This window comes from Bombina bombina, chromosome 6 (assembly GCF_027579735.1).
Source record: "Bombina bombina isolate aBomBom1 chromosome 6, aBomBom1.pri, whole genome shotgun sequence".
Taxonomy (NCBI): Eukaryota; Metazoa; Chordata; class Amphibia; order Anura; family Bombinatoridae; genus Bombina; species Bombina bombina.
The window spans coordinates 355692395-355715492 of NC_069504.1; positions in this window are offsets into that span (position 1 = coordinate 355692395).

Genomic DNA, 23098 nt, shown 5'->3' on the forward strand with positions numbered 1-23098 from the left:
CATCAACTACCCTTTTGTGAAAAGTTTCTAGGGACTTGCCTCTAGCTTGCATTGGGTAGAAATTGGATTTTTTTTTTAAAGACTCACTGATATATTGCTAGCAATATCTTGTACACTATTGTCTCTTCCCATTAAATCCTCAAGAGAGGTCAAAGCACAGATGTAATTTACAGTAAAATCATCATAAGTGCATTCGTTATGACTGGTATTAGGTTCACTCATGAGTATGGGGTTTCCTGAGATACTAAATATTTTTTCAAGGTTAAATCTCTCACAAGCTTATTCACATCCAGTATCGTCTGGAATAGATTAAAGTCTTTGGAGGGCACACAACCCAAACCATAACTTAAGACTTTTATTTCTATTTCAGAGAGCTGATGTGAGGACAAATTAATGACCATACTTATTGGTATTTTTCTTTGGCTTGTCTTAGTTGGTATCTTGTGTTTTGTGTAGTGTGTGGACCTGTTTTTGGTGCCTCTAGAATCTGGGTGCCCCCCCCCCCCCGGCGGTTGTTGGTTGGCCCACTGAAAAACCTGAGTATTGGTGGTTATTTTTACTGTTTTTTTGTGGCCCCATCATTTGGCCCTGTGAAGTAGGTGCCCCAGTACCTGCATTTTTTTTATGTTGTTTAGATCGTGCCCCCTAGAAACTAAATTCCTTTAGAATCCCTTTATTTTGGGTCATGGGTGTACGCATTTTATCTATTGTGTTAGTATATATCACAAAAGATGATAAAGACTCATCAATCTCAGATTCAGGTCCCGACTGTTCCTCAAAACTTGAAGCGAACCTATCCTCATCTGAGTCTGAGAATGTGACCCTTTTCTGGGTATCATTATTCCAGCGACTGTTTCTCCTGTTACATCTCAAATTCTTCTTATTTTTATTGTTATTATTTTTTTTCCCCTCTTGGTTGTCTGTCTCTGGTTGACTAAACCAGGATTTATTTCGCTGGTGACGATATAGACAGCCCCTTTTGTATAATCTTTCTGATCTCTAATAAACTTTGCATGTTTAATTTTAATAACCAATTTTCTAGACTCCTGCATTGTGGCTTTTAACACATGATCAAATTTTGGATACATGTCACAGTGCTTAAATTTATTCATATTAATCTGTAATTTAGTTATTTGGTTCTTAACCTCTACAAGCAGTGTATCTTTATATTCAATTGTAAAGATATTTGTACTAGGGAACAGTCCGTTAGTGCTTGGTTCCAGTGTGTTATGAAGTCTTCGTCTTTAATCTCATAGGTGGGGAATTTATTGAGACATAGCCCCATTGGTATCATCTTTAGGGCTAGATATTTGGTCAAAATCAATTTATCCCATTTTAATTTCTGTTCCTTTATTTTAAGATTTTCCATATCTTGGAGCAAGTCTCCCAGTTTGGTATTGGGTCAAAAACATACTGCAATTCCAATGTTTCAAAGTCATCGTCATCTGTCTCTTTGATATAGAAGAAAGCATCTGTATCCATTTCAGGATCCATATTGTAAATCTCTTTTATATTTTTATTTATATATATATATATATATATATATATATATTAAGCAATGTTATTCTGGGTCTATATAATTGATTTAAGGAGGGTGCTGGCCGTAATACACAAACCACTAATGTCAGGGAAAATGACTTAATAAAGGTAGAGAAAAGAGTTAGTGGTTTACTGGTAATTGGTAACGTTGTAATATACAAAGCTCAATCTGGTGTGATAATCCAGGCAATTAATATAAAAACAACTGCCTCTTAAATGATCTGGACTAAGCCTCTTTGGATTACCCTTTTTTTTATACTTTACGTAGTACAGGGACTCCGATCCGCCCCTTCTTAGTCTGGGATCCTGGGTCTGTGATAGGAGGAGAGCCAGAGCCTTGTTTTGGCGCTGGTAACGAAGGGATTCTGCTGCACACTGCACCAATGCTACTGGATGAGGATGTCAGCTTGTGAGCTGGGAAAGGAGCATAGGAGACAGAGAAGTACAACAGTTGAATCAGGAAGTTTTGTGTAAATCACATATTCATCTACCTACCTCCCTACAAGCTTTATGCATCCTTGTGGAAGTTGCGGTTCTGTGCATATGCAGAGGCAAGCTGTTATTGTATTCCCTACATCTCAATACACACTTGGACTGTGACATCACCAAACAGTACATATTCTTGGGATAGAAGAGGCGCTTCTATTTAAAGAAATATTTCTATTTAAAGAAATATGTAACATCATTAGCAAACACCTGCCTATACTAACAGCAGAAGACAGTCTAAAGGACTTTGTATACAAGGGCTGTTATTTTGTTGCCAGGAGAGGTTGTACTTTGGGTAATGTTCTTTGACCAAGTATGGAACATCAACAAAAGTAATAGCAGTTGGCTACATATATATTATTAAGGGCCACGATAAATTTCACTACGGCAAATGCATTGCATGTGCTTGCACCTTAGTAACTTGCAATTTTCAATCTCAAGTTACCCAAAGAGTGTAATTAGTGGATTGCACTAATTGTCTAACCTCATATGTCATCTACCTAGAAGAATGCTCCTTATGTAATAAACAATATGTAGGTTGTTCCACAAGAGAGGCAAGAACTAGAGTTAGTGAGCACCTAAATAATATTAAACAAGGCATTGAGTGTTCTGATTTAGCCAGACACTTCATTTTCAATCATAAACAGAATGTCGCTAGCTTTAAATGGCAAGTAATTGAACATGTCAAAGCCCCTTTGAGAGGAGGGGATAGGACATTTAGATTATTATTCAGAGAGGTATTTTGGATTTTTCAACTCAAAACAAGGAAGCCACAGGGGTTTAATATTGAAGGGGATGTCATAAATTTTTGGCGAAGGCAATAAGAAAGAATCCATATTTATTAATCTGGCCAAGATGTCCTAGCAGTTAAGTCTTTAAAATCTAGAGATGATATTATTTTAAAAAGAGGGGACAAGGGAGGCGCAATTGTTGCTCTTAATAAGTCATACTATATCAGTGAAATTAAGCAACAATTTAGTGTGGAACAAGTGTACAAAAAATTGCCTTATAATCCGTTTTTTTCAATCTAAAAAGAATTAAAGAGTGTCAGACAGCATTAATTAATACACTTATTGATAAAGATGTATTTAAATATTTGATTAATGAGCACCATTGTACCCCTGTGCTATACACCTTGCCCAAAATTCATTAAACAGCACCCCCAGGATGCACAATTGTTGCCAGTACAGGCTCGGCATTGACTAATGTATCTATTGTTTCGGACTGTATCCTTAGACCTTATGTAGAAATCTCAAATTCATTTATTAAGGATACCAGTGATTTTTTTTAAGAAAAATAGATACATTGGGAATAGATCCAGATACATTTCTGATGTTTGATTTGGATGTAGAAAGTATGGGGTATGGGGGCAGTTACATCTGTATTAATGACCAACAATGGTTATACTAATGCACACACAAACGTTTTGTTGCAATTACTGGAACTTTTCATATATTGTAATTATTTTTTATTTGAGGATGATTACTACTTGCAAATTCAAGGGACAGACATGGGTTCAATGTCGCCCCCAATTAAGAAAATATCTTTATAAATGTTTTCAAAGAAAGATTTGTTGTTACCAATCATGGATTTCATCGGTGTAGCGCTATATCGATCATATCTTTGGTATTTAGTTGGGCGACGTTGGTTCCTTATGGCTTTTGTGAAAAGTTTAAATTGTGCCACAAGACACATAAAATTTAAACTGACTTGGATAAAATTTAAACTGACTTGGATTGAGGATAATACAACTTTCCTTGATACTAGAGTTATTAAAAATGTCTGTTCTCTAAAAGTAGATCTATTCAGAAAGGAGACAGACCATAATAGCCTTTTAGCCAAGTCAGTTTAAATCCCCTGTAGTCAATTTCTAAGAGCCCGTAGGATTGTCTCAGATGTTAATTTATTTAATACTAGACTTAAAGAAATGGGCAATAGAATTTTGGATCAGGGTTACCCTCTCTCTATAGTCAATAATGAAATTAAATACGCCTCATCCATCCGAAGAGAGACTTTGTTAAGTCCAATGGAGGGTTGTAAAAAGGATAATCAGCAATTAGTATTAGTGAATAGATACAACGTATCATCAGGAAACATTGGGGTGTTCTGTCTAATTGTAATCCAGAAATTAAGGAATTTCAGAATTTCCCTATGCCTGCATATAAGCATGGTCTGAACCTCCAGCAACAGCTGATTAGAGCAGATGATGGCTCTAGTAAGAAATTAAAACAGGGATTTATTACCTGTAAAATGAAGGGTGCTACCCATGCTTAAAATGCTCATTTTGTAATAACATGATTAAAGGCCTTGTATTTTATCACCCAACAACAGGTAAAAGGTATGATATCATAGGCTACCATACATGCCATATAACATTTGTGGTATATATAATTAAGTGCCCATGTGGGCGGAGCTATATAGGGGAAACGACAAGGAACATCAGGGACAGGATACTTGAGCATAAAAGCAATATTAGAACTGGTAATGATAAAGCTCTAGTAGCCCACCATTTTATCAAGATGGGAGATTCCATTAACCAACTGAGGTTCCAGGTAATTGACTTTGTCTCTATGCCCTGTAGAGGAGGTAACAGAGAACTTATACTAAAGCAGCAAGAATCTTTTTGGATTTTTAAGTTGGGCACTATGGAGCCAATTGGGCTAAATAGAGATTGGGATCTTTCAGCCTTTCTTTAATTTAATTGGGCATCAAATGTATTTGTAGGACTTGACTAGTAAAATTAAACTAAAAATTTAACTAAATATACCATATTTATATACACTATTTGGAAAGAGATATGTTGAAATGTAATTGTATATTTAAAAATGTATAATGTATGGATATTTAAAGGATGTAATATATTCTCTTTTTGGTCTGATATAGTAGTAGGTTTTCTATTTTAAATTATGTAATAAGTTTTTCATAATTTACCTTTTAAAACATTGTCTTTAAGGATATGTGAAGAGTTAAAATTTATTGTACTCTTTTTGCAAACAATTTTTTATTGAAGTTTCAACACAAAATAATATACAAAGTTCGCCCATCAGCGGCAAATATATCAAAGCATTACATACAGTATCATAACATATAGGTCGTCCTATAATACTAAACAAAAGATACAACTCCGTCTCTCAAGTTTGTGCTAATAATAAAGTATTGAAGAAGAGAGAGTTAGAATTTTCCCTCTAGGGGTATAAAACAGCCTGTCTGGATTGTATGTGTTTGCGTGAGGGAGGACAACTGTGAGAGGTAGGTATGTGCAAGTGACATCATGTCCTGATGATGTGAAAGATAATCTATGGGCTATATGAAATGGAACTTCAGTTTTTGTTATAATAAACGAAAAAATGATCCCAACATCTATAGAGAAAATATTTTATACCATTCTATTACAGTAATGTTAAGATGTGGGGATTAGCTTTTGTGACGACCACACGTAGGCCAAAGAATGTAGAGAAGAGAAGGAAAATCAGCGGGCAAGAGCCGCTCTTATTATAGGAAAAGATGGGGAGAAGTTGGTGAGAGGTGGGGGGGCGGAGCCATCAACATTAAGACAGTAGAGTATCTAGGCGAGAGGGTATACAGCGTAAGTAGAGGGGTAGATACCTCCAACAGTAGGCATCTGAGGTTGGGAAGAAAAAGCACCTTTTGTTTGATTTAGGGTTACTCACCGCATTACTTAGATGAACATAAAGTTGGGGCATATGAGATTCGGCATTTTGAAATGTACACGAGGATAAATCATTTGTACGTTGTTAGAGGAGTAATTTAGCCAAGTAAGTATAGCTGTACACATGGATGGAGGTGTACAATTCTAAGCAGGCCTTTGAGCTCAGGTAAAGAGAGGTATATAACTGGGGTGGGCATACTCAATTAAAAAGAAATATTAGACTAAGGCTAGATGTAGTATGTATAATAGTTTTACACTAAGATAGATTAGGTCTCCGGACTAGTAGTCCCAGGGTTAGATTCACAAACATTTAGCGCGTGGGACTTATCCAAGTAAAACCGGTATTTTTATATGGAGAAGCTAAATCTTAGTACTCGTGTTTGCAATGTAAGATGTAGTAAGTAGTTAACTACGTATCATATGTCGACATGAGGTTATTGTATCAGGGAATTTAGAATATCTCCTTCCGTGACTTTATGCCACAATGCACATTGTTAGCTAATCTATACTTGGGTGGGTTAGGTCTCAGGGCTAAAAATCATATAAATTAGAGATACTGACATTTGGGGTGTAATATATATCTGGATATACCAAACATTTTCACATGAATGGACTAGGTCTTAGATATGCAAGATATATTGGGCAGTTATCTATTCATCAAATGTGACTATGGATTTTTCATCGGAGAGCCAATAATATTACTTCATACGTGACCTTAGGCTTTAATGCTCTATAAGAAAGGAGTTCCTATGGGAATTTAAAGGCACATTTAAGTTCCTATTCTATGTAGTTAAACCCCTTATGTGAGTTAATGAAGTTATCTAATAAGGATTTGACCTCTATTACCCTATTAGGACTGTTGTAGGAACTGATAAGAGGTGGGAGTATTCAGGAATGTGCTTGAGGTAACCTGCACACAGAAGTCGCATCTGAGATAGATCACTTTACATACATAAACGAATTAACTAACTCCAAATACATTTGTAGAGCAATACATATTGAATGCAAAACATTTTTAGTAGGTCCATGTGAAATCTTGCTCAAAGACATTAACAACTTGACATAAAAGATTGGGAATTAGTGTCTATCATAACTATAAAAACAGTAATGCAATAAGTACCCCCCAGACAGTTGTTCTACGTAACATGTATAGTAAGTTAGAGCTCTCATGTGAGTTGACAAAATATTCCCATAAAGATATGACCTAAAATGCTCCATTTGGACATATATGGTAACTGAGAAGAGGTGAAAATATTCAGAAATATACCCAAGCCATCCTGTGAAGAAAAGTCCCATGTGAGAGATAAGACTCCACATGTAAGCAAACTAAGCACCTCCAATTATATTTATAGCAAATTACATAGTAAATGCATGGAATTGGCAGCAGGTCCATATTAAATCTTGCCGAAAGATATTTGTTGATATGACACAGAGGATGACCAATGTGTGGGTAATATCTGGAGTTTCAATGAGTCATACATATATGCAAACCTAGCTATGATACTAGGGGTGTTGTGGTTGGAAGATAAAGGTTGTTCTCATGTGGAGCTTAACAATAAGGTGCTAATATTTAAAATAAAGCTCAAGGGCATAGAAAATAATAAATTAAAGAAGTTTGACACACTGCAATGTAAACATTTCGCTAAAACAAAGTAATTATCAATATCTATGATCCAAACAATACTAGCTGTCAATGGCTTAATCATATTGAGAAATATAGCAGATACCTTAGGGCAAGAAGTCTACAATAGGGCATTCCTATATATAAGCTAATCTAAAACCTCTCAAATACTACTGTACATTGCCTTTTGGTTACATTATAAATATTAGCTCTCAATAAGGCTGGAAATAGAAATAGATAAAGCTAAGTGTGTTTATCAGACATGGACAAAAGTTGTATATTAAATGACTGCAGAAGGTAAATGTGTGGCAGGGGGGAATCAAACTGGGAGGACCATATAACAAAATGGGTTAATTTGGATTATGATATACTGAAAGCCACCAGGACTTTATCCTACACCTCTCTTCAATCTGTTACCGCAAATGAACCATAGTATAGATTGAGGTGCTCGCTCCCGAATTTCTAAATGGAGCAAAGATTGTTCTGAGGGATCCTGATCACTTAAGAGTGTATAAGTGGGATCCAGTGAGGATTGCAAATCACTAATACAGTTCTGTACAATATGACAACCAGCTAAATCAGTGTCTTTGTGATTAAAGTCTCCCGGCAGTTGCTCTGAGCTCCAGGGCTGAGTATTTGAGGTTGCGATCAGCTTTACACATAGCTTTGAATCTGTGTAGTGAGTACCCTGTAAGGACCCTGCCACAATGAATGGACTCCATATGTCATCCTCCCCTAGCACCGGTTGCGCAATGTTCTCAGTGTCGGGATCAGACTGCAGGGTATCACGGTGTTCTGTCTCCGACATCCAGCTCATCTCCATCCGGCTCTATTAAAACTGGACCTCTCTCAACTGCAAGACTCCTCTCTGCACCCATATAAATATCTTGTGTGGAAAGTTATATGCAGGTCTGCGATGTTTCCAGCACCAGTGTTGGTGCTCTGTTATTAGGCTGTGAGGTCTCATTGGGATCTGTAGTAGTCGCCATTTTAGATAGAAGATTAGCCGCTTCTCCACGCTGCTCTCGAAGTACGAGTGTCAGATCATGAAAGCAATAGTCCATTTTCTGTATCAATTCCTCAAGTGATGCCTGGACTAGATCAGAGAAGTCTGCCATATTTGATGGTGCAGTAGATGGCCCAGAGTGTAATAGGTTGCGATCATATGTCAAACGATCCCCGCTGCCACATGGTGAAGTTAGTTAGATCGTCGCTATGCAGATGTCATAGAAGATGTTTGAGGCCTCGTTCTTTTAAAGTTTTAGAGAGATTGCTTTCCTCCTTATAAGAAAGGAACTCCAAAGTTGAGTTAGAAGATATAAATGCTTAATATTTAATGATTTTGCAGGAGTTTGTGAACTATACGTCCTATCGCTTCTGTAGTTGGCTCCGCCCCTCCACATTTATTGTACTCTTGAGCACCACCAAGTGGTATATCAGTATAGATGTAATTTAGTATGTTTGATAGCATGAATAAGGGATTAATCCTGAAATGTCATTGAGGATATATAAGTAATCGCAACATTGAAGTTGCAAAAGGGGCTGTTCTTTGACATATAGCAGTTGTAGACTAGCTAGTACCCATGCCTAGTAGCCTCCCTAAGAAGATATATGTCTTTACATGTACCTCCCAACATTTACCAGATAGTATCTGGGACCAGGATGCCAGGGATCAGTTGTCAGAATCATAGCAATCTAGAAGTGAAGTTGTGATAGGCTAGTGGAAGATTCCTATATGGGCAAACCCATGCAAAGCATGAGCAGGGTAAGGTATGATGTGGGTGGCATCATATGGTCTGTGGATGTTACTAAACTGTCCTAAGTTTCAGTACGTGAAACTGGGACATTTATATGGAAGGGAAATCAGTATGACAGTGGGATAGATCTCCCAGACCAGTACTATCTCATAAAATGTAGGACTGTTAAAAGCTCTAATTATATTATGCTTGACCCATGAGCAGCTCACTAACTTTGCAGATGTAGTCACCATGAAATACAATAAGTAAAAAGGGCTGAGACCATTTCCTGAGAGCTCATTTCTAGAGAATGTAATTTGGCACTTCAGCAAATAACTTCTCATAGGGAACTGCCTAATTACAACTGGTGGAACCTGGCAGTACTAAATACTGCTTGTTTGTATTTGTTTTATTGTACACATGCACCACATAAGCAAAAATATGTACCACATAAGCAAAAAATGGTGTTGGAATTGGCTGACACGTTCTTACCATTACTGGACTCGCTTATTTCAAGTTGCGCAAGTCTAAGTGAAGAGCTAAGGACGTCCAGAAACGTAGCTCTACTTATTGTGAATCCCTTACAGTGTGAGCGCATTTTGGCGCCATGCAACATGTTGCAGTGATTACTCCTTCTCTTTGTGGCTCATTCATTAATAAGGAGGGAGCTCCAGAGATGTTTTAAAGACTTCACATGGCTCAGTGACCAAGTTTTCACTGAGTAGTGCTCTGACCATGGGCTGCCCTCAAGATTTACATGAGACAAACAGGAACCTACTTTATGTTTATTCTGCTTGCCATGCCTACATTTAGCCACCAATCAGCAAGTGCTACCCAGGTACTGAACCAAAAATGGACCGGCTCTTAAGCTTACATTCCTGCTTTTCAAATAAAGATACCAAGAGAATGAATAAAAATTGATAATAGGAGTAAATTAGAAAGTTTCTTAAAATTGCTGCTCTGTCTGAATCATGAAAGAAAAAAACAGTGTTTCGTATCCCTTTAATCAAATTATACTTGCACTCTATTTATTCTTTTTCTGTCTGACCAGAGACATATGCACAATTGAGAGGTTCTACTACTTAGGCAACTGGTTCTTCTTTCTTTAATTTTTTTCTTTCTTTTTTTTTCTTTCTTTTCTTTCTTTTCTCTCCTCTGCCCTATATTACCTAACCCTAGTTTTGAGGTTTCGTTTAGTTTATTAAAGAACAAACTTCAGAAATTCAGATAATGACAGTGCTTGGGTCCAGGTAATTGTGTATTTTACAATAAGTATAATGTATTTCCAATTTCTGTTTCAATATATACTATTGCTGTACAATGCCATTTATTTTCTGTATATGTAATGTACCAACAAATGTATTGGCTATTTGAAAATAAGGATGGGCTGCTTATAATAGTCTATGTGCTTAATATGCTTAACCCAAATTTTTATTCTCCGTAATGGATGCTGTTTGATGGTTTCTATCATATGTCAACAGATGCTTTAACTAGTAATAAACTTTTATTTTGTGCTTACTCTTTTTTACATGCCTTAACCTTTCTCAATAAAAAGTAAAAAAAAAAAAAAGAAAAAGAATATTTACTGCATTGTTTTCCTATACATTCCCCACCACCACTACCACCACTTAGACAAGTTATATTGTATTTATGACACAGATTAATGAACATTTAAAGGGATAAAAAAAAGGTGGAAAAATAAAACATTATGTGTTACAGTATTTTATTATTTTACCATTCCTTGTATGTACTTATTTGTTTCATGGGTTAAACACATAGTTAAGTCAGCTCCAGGGCAGCAACTCACTACTTCTACACTACACAGCTGGTGAGTAGGGTTGCCACCTTTCTTGGAACAAAATTATATTTTGCATAAATAATTATTCTGTGTAATCTACAAAAATAAAGCAGCTAGGTCAGATTTTAAATGATCGTTCATTAATAATTAGATTTCAACACCTAAAATACATTTCACCATTATAGGACCTTTTATTTATATAGTCTTTGTTGTCTACATTGATCTGAACCTTAAAAATACTACCCATGTTGGTAAAATACCAGCAGGGTGAGCCAATGACAAGACATATATGCTCCTAGCCACCAATCACCAGCTAGCTCCCAATAGTGCATTTCTGCTCCTGAACTTAACTAGGTACAGTTTTCAACAAAGGATACCAACAGAACAAAGTAAATATAACGGAAGTCTCTTAAAATTCCATGCTCTACTTGAACCGTGGAAGATTAATTTTGATATCACACCCCTTTAAGAGGTAAAGAGCTCACACTATACTGACCTACCAATAGAAAGAGAATTGAAGTCATGATAATGGTCAAATGAGATTTTGGCGATAAAACTATTCTTACGAAATAACTATGCAACTTTGGTTAAACCACCTTAAGAAAACTGGGAGAGAGGGAAGGGGCGGAGTTTGGAGCTTGTACATGAATGATTCCAGATTTGTTTGGGGGTGTAGAATTAGCTAAAAAAAAGCTATAATTCTTTTTTCTGTTTTGTGAGTAGAACAGACGGTGTCTTATTTTGGGCTTAAGAAGGGAAGACCTTTATTTGCATAGAAACACACACACATTATGAGTGGACACATGTAGGTTAAAAAGTAAATGAGGTTACAAGCTTCAAAAATTGTTTTATGTTAGTAAATTATTAAAAATATTACAATTAATTTAAACATTTTTTTGTGAAGGTTGGTTATGTACTCAGCTAGATTTGTTTTTCAACAGGTGCATTCACTTATCTCATATTTTGTGATATTATTATAATGACACTTGTTTGGTATTTGACTGGATAGTTTAGTAGTTTAGCTGTCTGTCTAGTAAAATTTATTGAAAAACAAAACGCATTTAAAGAGACATAGCCCTCATTTCTATTTGATTGTTCACACAAACACACACACACATATATATACATATATACAGACACAGGAACTGTATGGCCAAAAATATGTGAGCACACCTACTAATGGTTGAATTCAGGTGTTTCGGCCACCCCCATTTCTAACAAGTACATCAAATCAAGCACATAGCCATGAAATGTTTATTGACAAGCATTGGCAGTACAAAGAGTCGTACTAAAGAGTTCAGTGACTTTAACGTGGCACTATCATTGGATGCAACCTTTGTCACGTGAGTTTGTGAGATTTCTGCCCTGGTCAACTGTAAGCGCTATTAAATGGAGGTGTGCAGGAGCAACAACTTTCAGCCATGAAGTAGTAGATTATGCAAACTCACAGATGGGGGCTGCAGAGTTTTAAAGTGCGCAGGGTGTAAAAAATCGCCTATCATCTCACTACTACACAAGATCTGGATCTTCCATCATTGTCACAAACCGTATTTAAAGGGACAGTATACTGTAAAATTGTTTTTCCCTTAATGCATTTCCAATGACTTGTTAAACCAGCTGAAGAGTATATAGTGTATGAGAAATTGCATCTTTAGGTTTCATTTTGTAAATTAAATAGCAGGTTTTGTTCTTTGACACCACAACCCATCAAAATGGGTTGAGCTTGCAGGGAAATCAGATCTGCTTATATTATAATCTGTACATACAAATGCTTTTTTATCTTATTTCTGTTTGCAAACCAAACCCCAATACTTAGGGCCTGATGAACTAAAGCTCTTCGCTCTGGTGAGGCGATCTAAAATGATCTTCCAGCACTGAGAGATCTTGTGAAATTCTTAAAAGGTAGAATTTGCTATACTTCTCCAAGGGGCATTTCCTGTATTTCTGTATCTGAAGGAGACAAGCCTAGTGCAGTATAGCACTGTGTGACATGACAGTTCTGCTGCATTTACACTTTGTGCTTCATATTTTATATCACTTTACACTTCATAGTACGTTTTATTACATTTAAACTTTGCACTTTCTATTTTGTATTTCATTTTGTATACAGTAGTGTGTTTAGGATTTTGATTTTATCAATTTTGATGATACTTTCACAATTTCTTTGTAACTTTAACAAATTAGGATCATACTAACATGTCCGAGACTTAGCTCTTTCTAATCCCCCCTCTAGATCTACTCTGAATTCTGAATTTTCTATCTATATATTTGTTGGCACTTTATAAATAAAATATAATAATAATACTTTGTATATTTATGTGTATCCTTTACAAATTACTTTGCAATTTGTATTTCTTCTTTGAAACAAAACTGAAAAACTAACAGCTTCCGTTTCCCAGAGAGTTTAATTACTTTCTTTGGGCCCAATAAGCAAATAATCTTTAGTTTGGAGATAAATTATAGTGCAGACTTTACAGGGACTGAATTGTATAAGAGCAAGGACAGAACTTGTAAGTCTCAGAGAGATGAGATATGCGTTCCGTAGAAAGTAATGAAGCTCTCTGGGATGTAGAATTTCACAGGGGAGAGAGAAGGTAACTGGGAAAACATCTGGGCTGATATAAAAGCTCAATTTGCATCAATTACAAATTAAACTGAAATGTTTTCACTACAGTTTAACTTCCTTATGCCTATACTTTTATACGTTTAGTGTGAATTTTGTGCAAAATTCACCTGTATAAAGCTGGTAATAAATATGAGAGAGACCAGCTTGGTAAAAATGCTTACAGCATTTCATAAGATTTGTGAGAGAGTTTCAGACATACCCTGGGAACTCACCTGTCCCACTTTCTGAAGCTGTTTTTATATTTTACAATAGAGAAAATACCAAGAACAATTTAAGTTGTAAAAGATACACAGAAATCTACATAGTTTAATCCTAATTTGTTAAAATAACAAACTTTCAAAACCTAATCAGAATTTGTAAAATCACTACTGGATTTAAATGTAAATGTATTAAAATATAAAATAGAAAGTGCAAAGCTTAAATGTAATATTTAAAGGACCCAATCTGAAGTGTAAAGTAATATAAAATACAATGCAGTAAGTGTACAGATACAAAAACGAGAGAGATCTTGCAGTGCTTGAGAGTTCCAACCTTTTTCTTTGATCATACAGTGAGTTCAGCCCTTGTGAAGTCTGCACTACAATTTGCCTCCAAGCAGGAGAATCGTTGATCATCAGGGCCTTAGAGAGAACAATTGAAGAATTTTACATTTTGTTTCTTATCTCTCCTACCTCCCACTGTGTGTGTAATTTCTTCTGCTGGCTATGTTCACACATCTTTTTTATAGCCTATACTTTGTATAGAAACTTTGAGTATAGGAAGGGATACCACAGACAAAATCAGCATTTTCAAATGCAAATAGAAAAGTTAATGGCATTATTTGTAAACAATTTAATACACTCCAGCAGGTAAAATGGATCATTGGGAACAAAAAAAGGGGACAACAATTTTGGGGGAAACTGTCCTGTGAAGGAAGTGACTGAAACTTCTAAAACGTCATTCACTTTGCCAAAAGACTGTCTGTCTTAGTAGACTACAGCACGAAAAACGAGACCAATACTTGCTTCATCTACAGCAGAGAGCTAAACCCACCAAAAAAGAAAAGGGTCCCCAGATTGTCCATTAAGAATCACAAGTATTCTTTTCCTTCAAGGGCTGGGATTTTGTAGAATTTATGCAATGGGGTTGAGTTGTAATCACATATGAATTTTCTGTGGAACTTCTGTTCCTAGAATCGTTTTCACACTTAATGGATTCACAATTATTAGTGGTGTAAACACAAGCTTAAAGGGACAGTTTACTCAAATATTTTCTCCCCTTTAATTTGTTCCCAATGATCCACTTTACCTGCTGGAGTGTATTAAATTGTTTACAAGTAGTTCCTTTACCCTTCTACTGGCATTTTAAATTGTTAATTTAGCATGTGGTATCCCCACCTATTCTGAAAGTTTGTGGCCGCGCGTACCAGCTATAGATAAGCTTTGTAAACACAGCCAGCAGAAGAAATTACACTCCCAGTGTGATAAAGCAGAGATAAGGTAATAAAATGTTGATTTTCCATTGTTCTCTCAAAGTATTGGTGATTGTTTTAAGGACAGATAAGATAAAGAAGCATGTATATGTGCACAATGTGATACAGTAATGAGATCTGATTATACCTACAAGCTCAACCTATTTTATTAGGCTGTGGCTTCAAAACACAAAATCAGAGCTTTAATATACAGAAATAAACCTTAAAAAGCTAATTTTCATACATTTTTTACTCTGCAGTTGGTAAAAAAAGCAGTTGTAAACACATTAAGGGAAAAACTATTTTACAGTATACTGTCCCTTTAAGTACTTGTACTATTCTGTAAGCGCAAACACTTATAGTGACCCAATATATAAGTGGTAATTTACTAATTGAAATAAGAGAAAGGGTCAAATGGATGTAGTGATGGGACAGGTGAAATTAGCACTAACAATGTGTTGGGAATCACCCAGAATTTATATACTGGGGAGTTTGTTTTTTTTTGTTCTGTTTTGGGATTTTCAAAGAATACATGTATTTGTCTTCTCTTAAGTGCCTGTTGTCTACCTGGCACTAAGCTAAGTTAAGTTGAACTACACCTTCCTATTGTATAGAGATTTAAAGGATAGAAGGTAATACTTATAGTTAAATTAAATAACTTAATGTTGCTTGTACTCAATGGTGATCAGTGTAAACTGGATTAGGCATAAAAGGTCCATATATAAATATAATCAATGAAGGAAAAGACTCCCAAGAGGTGTGTTAATAGGTAAAACTAATAACGATACTGGGCTGCACTATAGAACACTGTTATATAGAGAGAGTTTAGTGAATTTGTATTGATCTGTTTCTGTAATTGTTCATTACATAACTGGTATTTTTGTAAATACAATGTATTTATAATATATTGAAGAATTTATCTTATGCATAGCAACAATGTATGAAGGAAGATGTTGGGAATAGAAAAGATTAATGTGGTATTAAATTAGATATATAGATTTAAGAGTAGTGAAGCATTGTATTTTACATAAATCACTTATATGTGATCTTAGACTTACTCTTTGTAATGTGAAAATTTGGAGAACTAGGTTAGGATATCTTCTCTTTAGAACATGTAAGTGTAAGTAAACTTAGTATTAGTGAGAGTTGTGCAAAACCTATGTTCAAGATTTCCCTTTCTTTTTTTTTCTTTTCTTGGAAGGGATGCCAATATTAAAAGTAAGATAGATAAATCAACGAAAGATGAAAATGATGAATCTTAATAGTAAAGAGGTGCTTATTAGGGCAATAAGGATTTGTGAGTGTTGTTACTGGAGTGTTAATGGGGTCTGGATAGTTGTTATTTTTTTTTTTTTTCCTCTTCTCTCCCTCCGTCTTTTATCCTCCCACATCCTCCTCTAATTTTTAGGATTAGTCCAAAGATAATTAATAATGGTTAAAATAATTTCCTGGAATGTGGGTGGAATTCATTTCCCGATTAAGCGTAAGGCGATCCTCAATTCTTTGAGTAAGAAAAAAGCAGATATTATAGGACTGCAAGAAACCCACCTCTCTGAAGTTATTAGCGCTTCATACTATAAAGCAGCAAGAGGGGTAGCGTTTCTATTAAATAAAAAACTAGATTATGGAATAAAAAAGAAAATAATTGACAAGGAAGGGAGGTTTGTTTTTATATATATATATTACCATAAATAAGGTTGAATACGTAATTGGGAATATATATGGGCCGAATAATATTGAGTGGAAATTTAGGAATAAGATTCTAGATAAAGGGATGGATAAAAAACTGATAATAATGAGGGACTTTAATGTGACCCCCAATTCTTTACTAGATAGAAAAAAATATCTCAAATAACCAGATATACAAAATCAAGAAATCACAATTGCAATATGAAAAAAAGTTATTTCAAAAATTTTCAACAGGCCATATGGTTGTGGATATTTGGAGGCTTCTTAACCCTAATAGTTTAGAATTTACATGTATATCTAAATCTCATAAGACCTTATATAGACTAGACCTTTTTTAATTTCTAGCTCTTTAATATCAAGAATAGGGGAAGTAATTATTCAAAACTTTGACATTTCATATCATGCCCCAATAATGATGTCTCTAAATGAATCAGTTAAAGCTAATTACAACTCTTTCTTTTTCCCCAATTACTTGACTATGTCATCTAAATTTGTAGAATTTTTGAAACTTAGATGGAGGAAGTTTGAACTTAACAATAGAGAGCATAGAGAGAATAAAGCAATATTTTGAGAAGCAGCCAAGGTAACTTTAAAAGCTGAAATAACATCCTACGTAATTCAATTAAAGAAAACAGGAAACAGTGAGAATATCAAATTAGCTATAACCTCTCAATGGCTTACTCACACCTTAGATTATATCCTTCTAGGGGAAATAGAGAGAGCTATTTTACAGCCAAGAAAGAGAGGGATCAGTTTCTATTATCCATCGCAGGGAAAGCAGTGATCAAGAGTCAGATAAGGTTTGAAAGATTTGGGAATAAGGCTGGAAAATACCTGGGAAATCTCTTTAATAAAATTAAAAAGAGAAAACCAATAGGTATAATCAAGGATGGAGCAAAAATGATTACTAGCTCAGAAGAGATATCTTTAGCGTTTCAGAGATATTATAAAAACTTATATTCTTCCCAAAATCCTGAGCTGGGCCCAATTCAGAAGATCTTAGGGGAGTCCAATCTACCTGTAATAAGAGGATAGTGAGTTACTATATACACCAATCACTGATAAGGAAATTATAAACACCATATGACACTTTAAGAAAGGGAAGGCGCCTGGGCCTTATGGGCTCCCTTTGGAATTTTGTTTGCTATTAAAGGAGGAAATCACTCAGTATCTTAAGAAGCTTTATGAATATTACTTTCAGCAGAACGAAAAAATTACAGCTCAATTTAAAACAGCTAATATTGTTCTATTACCCAAAGAAGGTAAAGACCTTACTCAGGTTTCTGTGTGTAGACCTATCTCGCTTCTAAATCTTGATTATAAGATATTTATAAAGATATTTGCAGAGATTGAAATCAATTCTACATAAATTTCTGCAGGCAGGATTTGTTAGTGGAAGAACGTCTGAGTTAAATATAATAAACATTCTTCAGGTCATTTGTAAATGCAATGGTGACAGTGGAGGCTCTGCCGGAGGCCTTCCTGTTATCCCTAAATGCAGAGAAAGCCTTCAGCAGAGTCGAGTGGAGATATTTGTTTGAGACAGAGATTTGGTTTTGAAGGGAATTTCTTTAATTTGGTGTCTAATGTGTACTCAGATGCTAGTGCTTCTATCTTGGTTAATAACTGTATGTATTCCTTCTTTGGCTTGGCCAGGGGCACCAGACAAGGGTGCCCTATGTCATCTCTCTTGTTTGACTTGGTTCTGGAGCCCTTGGCCAGTAAACTTAGGGAGCTGGTAGATGGTGTTGTCATAGGCAAATAACATTTTTAATTAGCACTTTTTGCAGACGATTTATTGCTGTGTGTAGTTTCTCCAGAAGAACAAGTTGATAAAATAATAAATATTCTGGAAGACCATGGTAGACTATCAGGATATAAGATAAATTATTCGAAGTCAAATATTCTGTGGCTAAAAAGAACAATAAATAGGGAACAAATATATCCATTTACTGAAGTAAAAAGTTTGAAATATCTGGGGATATACCTTTTGGCTGATCCAAATGAGTGGTACAAGTTGAATTTAACACTAACCCTTCAAAAAAGTGCAGAGAGTTTGAAGGGATGGGTTAATATGCCACTCTCCTTATCAGGGAGAGTGGCAGCTTTCAAAATGTTTATTCTCCCAAGATTATTATACCCTCTTAGAATGTTACCTCTGGCTATTAAAAAAACTCGACCTTATTAATTTTACAAGGTTCTTAAACCACTTTTTATGGAGAGGGAAATAAATTAAGATTAGGCTAGATAAAATGTATTTGCCTCGGATCAAAGGAGGCTTGTCCCTCCTGGAAATCAAATTATACAATCAAACAATATTATTGAGATGTCCTCTGGATTGGATAGAGCACACAAATAATTTTACTAACTGTAATATGGATCACGTTTTGTGTGCCCCCTACTCTTTAGTTTTTATGCTCCATGCATCAAATAAGGAGCTTGGACCAATATTCATGCATCCTTTTATTAAAGGATATCCTTGCAACTTGGAGAGAAACAATGAAGGGGAGGGAACTATGCCATTACGAAATGCTTACCCCTTCGGGGGAATCCCAGATTTCAACCGGGGATAAAAAATAGTGTATATAAGGTTTGGGGAATTAAGGGTATCATCCTACTTAAACATTTAATTGATCCCTTAAAGTTGAAACCATACAAATTTTGTGATCTGCAAAGGATATATAAGATTCATAAAAATGATTGGTTGTACTTTAAACAAGTAAATCAGTACTTATGTTTAATGATAAGGACTGTACTGGAGTTAAGCCACAGGCATTTTTTATTAGATTGCCCTAAAAGCATAAACATTTTAATAGGGCAAATATACGCTACTCTCCAAAATACCAGGGAGGAAAATTTTATTAAAATTTACAAAGATAGATGGGGTAAAATCTCTCCTTCATTTAATGTAGAAACTAAGATAGAAAAGAGCTTTAGGGTTGTACAGGGCCTCACAGGATCGTCTAGTCTTAGCGAATCCCACTTTAGGTTAATACAATTTGAGTATATTATTCCTAGAAGAGCACAAAAGTGGAACCCTCAGATTGAACATATGTATGAAATGTAGAGAACCAGATCCCAATATTATCCATCTATTGGTGTTATGTCCAAAATTAAGAAAAATGTGAGGTAAGGTAGAATTTTCATGCTCCCTAATTCTGAGGGTACAGATTAAACTATCAATAGAAAATATATTATTTTTAAATAGAGAGCTGGAATGGGGGCCTAAGTGTAAATTTATTCAATGGGGAATATTGGTGGTTAGAGCTTTGTTTTTTAAGTTCTGGATAAAAAAGAGACCCCCCCAATTAACCTAATAAAAGAACGCCTAGCTAGAGAAGCCTTGATGGAGGCCTGGGATATTAAAATATATAAACCTAGGGGGGTTAAAAATTATAAGAGAATTTGGGGGAATCTGATCGAGTATCTGGGAGAAGAGTTTTTATTGAAAATTAATCAAATCATCCCTATTGGAGATAATGCTGAGAACATGGGAGACATTTTAGACTAATTGAAGGAGGGAGTGGAGAGGTTTGGAGGGATGATAGTGGTAGATTACATATATATATATATATATTTTTTTTTTTTTTTTTTTTGTCTGGATAAAAAAGAGACCCCCCCAATTAACCTAATAAAAGAACGCCTAGCTAGAGAAGCCTTGATGGAGGCCTGGGATATTAAAATATATAAACCTAGGGGGGTTAAAAATTATAAGAGAATTTGGGGGAATCTGATTGAGTATCTGGGAGAAGAGTTTTTATTGAAAATTAATCAAATCATCCCTATTGGAGATAATGCTGAGCACATGGGAGAAATTTTAGACTAATTGAAGGAGGGAGTGGAGAGGTTTGGAGGGATGATAGAGGTAGATTACATATATATATATATATATATATATATATATATATATATATATATATATACATTTTTTTATTTTTTTTGTCTGGTTTTGTTGTAATTTGATGGTTGGATATGATTGTTTGGTTGTGGGGGAAGAGTGTGGGGGTAAGATTAATGACCTAGGGTCAGGCGTGTAGAAGCTAGAACTAATATTTCACTAATTCTTAAAATAATTTGTAGAGGGTGTGGATACTGACTTAAGAATATACAGTTGAGTTAGTGAGGCCCTCCTTTAGAGATGAGCTTTGTCTTAGGAAGTGAGAAAGGAGGGAAGGGAGAGAGGGGGTGAGGAAGGGAGAGAGAGAGGAGAGGAAATGGAAAGGTATGGATAGATCTCTCTGTTTAAACTCTATTGGATAATGTGTCAGATCATATATAAATGATTATTTCTGCCTTTTGTGTTAGAAAAAGTTGTAAAGAGCTACTTAAATTTGTATAAGGTTGCTAAGCCTAATTGGAGCATTTAGTGATTTTTTTTGTTTTTTTCTTTGCTTTTCTCTTATGATTCTGTACTGAATTAGTTTTGTATTGCTGTTTTTAAATAATAATAATAATAATAATAATAAAAGAATCACAAGTATTCCTTGTTTAACTCTACTTTTAACTTTTTACAGTTAGCTGTTGTTTATGCTACAATAACACTCTTTTAAGAACTGCTCCACTGTTTGAGAGACATTTTTCCAGGTGCCATTGTATTTTGATAAAGAATTATTTTTGGTCTGATCCAGTATACTGGCCTCCTATACATCCAAACGCTATAGACTCTAAACTCTTTAACTCTCTGTATTTCTTGAACCACACTTAAAATTGTTACTGCACTTATAGTAATGTAGATCATTCTTGGTTCTCTACATTATTATTCCCTTTGTTAGGAACCTATTGTTATTGGTTACTCAAATATATCATGTGATATATACTGTATATATATATATATATATATATATATATATATATATATATATATATATATATATATACAGTATCTATATATACCTGTGTATATATATATATATATATATACATACAGTTGTATGCAAAAGTTTAGGCACCCCTGACAATTTCCATGATTTTCATTTATAAATAATTGGGTGTTTGGATCAGCAATTTCATTCGGATCTATCAAATAACTAAAGGACACAGTAATATTTCATGAGTGAAATTAGGTTTATTGGATTAACAGAAAATGTGCAATATGCCTCAAAATGAAATTAGACAGGTGCATAAATTTGGGCACCCCAACAGAAATATTTAGTAGAGCCTCCTTTAGCAAAAATTACAGCCTCTAGACGCTTCCTATAGCCTGTAATGAGTGTCTGGATTCTGGATGAAGGTATTTCGGACCATTCCTCCTTGCAAAACTTCTCCAGTTCAGTTAGGTTTGATGGTTGCCATGCATGGACAGCCCGCTTCAAATCACCCCACAGATTTTCAAAGATATTCAGGTCTGGGGACTGGGATGGCCATTACAGAACATTGTACTTGTTCCTCTGCATAAATGCCAGAGTAGATTTTGATCAGTGTTTTGGGTCGTTGTCTTGTTGAAATATTCAGCCCCGGCGTAACTTCAACTTAGGTGACTGATTCCTCAATATTATTCTCAAGAATCTCTTGATATTGAGTGGAATCCATGCAACCCTCAACTTTAACAAGATTCCCAGTACCGGCTTTGGCGACACAGCCCCACAGCATGATGGAACATCCACCAAATTTTACTATGGGTAGCAAGTATTTGTCTTGGAACGATGTGTTCTTTTGCCGCCATTCATAATGATCCTTGTTATGACCAAATAACTCAATCTTTGTTTCATCAGTCCACAGCACCTTCTTACAAAATGAAGCTGGCTTGTCCAAATGTGGGTTTGCATACCTCAAGTGAGTGACACCATATGCAGCAAGATGATGTTGTAGGTCTTTGGAGGTGGTCTGTGGGCTGTTTTTGACTGTTCTCACCATCCTTTGCCTCTCTGATATTTTACTTGGCCTGCCACTTCTGGCCTTAACAAGAACTGTGCCTGTGGTCTTTCATTTCCTCACTATGTTCCTCACAGTGGACCCTGACAGCTTAAATCTCTATGATAGCTTTTTGTAGCCTTCCCCTAAACCATAATGTTGAACAATCTTTGTTTTCAGGTCATTTGAGAGTTGTTTTTGTCTTCAGAGGAGAGTCAGAGAACAACAACTTGCAATTGGCCACCTTAAATACCTTTTCTCATGATTGGATGCACCTGTCTAAGAAGTTCAAGGCTTAATTGGCTCATTAAACCAATTGTGTGTTCCAATTTATCAGTGCTAGGCAGTTACATGTATTCAAATCAACAAAATGACAAGGGTGCCCACATTTTTTGGACCTATCTAATTTCGTTTTGGTGCATATTGCACATTTTCTGTTAATCCAATAAACCTAATTTCACTATTGAAATATTACTGTGTCCTTCAGTTATTTTATAAATCAAAATGAAATTGATGATCCAAACACGCAATTATTTATAAATGAAAATCATGGAAATTGCCAGGGGTGCCTAAACTTTTGCATACAACTGTATATACAGTACAACAAAGTAGAGTTTGGAGTGAATGCTGAAC